This window comes from Lagopus leucura, unplaced genomic scaffold (assembly GCF_019238085.1).
Source record: "Lagopus leucura isolate 7727_CA_CO unplaced genomic scaffold, USGS_WTPT01 28424-0_obj-0_obj, whole genome shotgun sequence".
Lineage (NCBI taxonomy): Eukaryota > Metazoa > Chordata > Aves > Galliformes > Phasianidae > Lagopus > Lagopus leucura.
The window spans coordinates 1-1,011 of record NW_024968233.1 but is presented as its reverse complement, the minus strand read 5'-3'; the positions used below and the strand labels follow the sequence as shown (position 1 = coordinate 1,011).

The 1,011-nt window shown below is 63.8% G+C and overlaps 1 long non-coding RNA gene across 1 annotated transcript; it reads left to right on the top strand.

The window, feature by feature from the left end:
• The first annotated feature begins 231 nt into the window (after nt 1–231).
• On the top strand, nt 232–977 carry LOC122193534. The gene is made up of 3 exons (XR_006182931.1): nt 232–283; nt 585–744; nt 867–977. It is a non-coding gene; the product is annotated as an uncharacterized LOC122193534 (long non-coding RNA).
• The last annotated feature ends 34 nt before the right edge of the window (nt 978–1,011 follow it).

Sequence of the window (1,011 nt, the reverse complement as noted above, 5' to 3'; positions counted from 1 at the left end):
ATGGGTTGGTGTTCGTTGTGCAGCTGGGATGGGTTGGTGTTCGTTGTGCAGCTGGGATGGGTTGGTGTCTGTTGTGCAGCTGGGATGGGTTGGTGTTCGTTGTGCAGCTGGGATGGGTTGGTGTTTGTTCTGCAGTGGTGCTGTTGAGCGCTGGCTGCGGAGAGGCGCAGTGACAGCGTCGCAGTGGTGACGCCTCACTCTGACTGTTGGTTCTTCACCCCCAGGGGGGAAACACCTGCGGCTTCCCAGGCACGGCGCGGGAGGACGGCGCGGCGGCCGCGAGGTGAGCGGTTGTGCGGACCTCGGGTTCCTTTCAGTTCCTGGAGAGCTGTCGGCAGCTCCACGTAACGAGGCCTCACCTGGTCGGCTGTGAATTGTGCCAATTAGTAGGGGTGTAAATGAGAACCAGAAGGACCTCGGCTGTGCCTCACGAGTCATGTGGCCAAACGACCCCAAGAGGTTCCCCTCTGCCCCAGCTGTAGCAGGGGAGACGCAGGCCTGCACTGAACACACTGAGCCAAATGTTTCTTTTCTGAAGGAACGCTGCTGTTTTCCGTCCCTTCATCTCCACGTTTCCTTCCTAGCGCTAAGAGCAGCGCGGCTCCCACCAACAGCAGCGACTGCGACGGCGTCCTCCTGTGCAAGAGCTGCCAGCAGGCGTTCTACACCCAGAAGGGCCTGGCCAGCCACATGTGCTTCCGTGGCGAGCAGTGGCTGCTGCCCCACAGGAGAGAGGAGCCGCAGGTGAAGGGAAAGCAGAGGGGTCGGGGCGCTCAGAAAGCAAAGCGGTGCACGGGGGTGGGAGCGGAGCCGACCCCAGCCCTGCCCCACAGTGTGAGTGACCCCCCCTCCCTCCATCTGCTCAGGGCTGTGCCGCAGAGGCCGGATCCACCGCGAGGCCGGGGCTGCAGGAGGAGCCCTGCGAGGCCGGAGCTGCGCTGCTCATCCCTGTCTCGGTGCCGGTGCTGCCTGGAGGCGAGGTGGGTGGCTGGCAGGCCTCGCTCCTCCAGG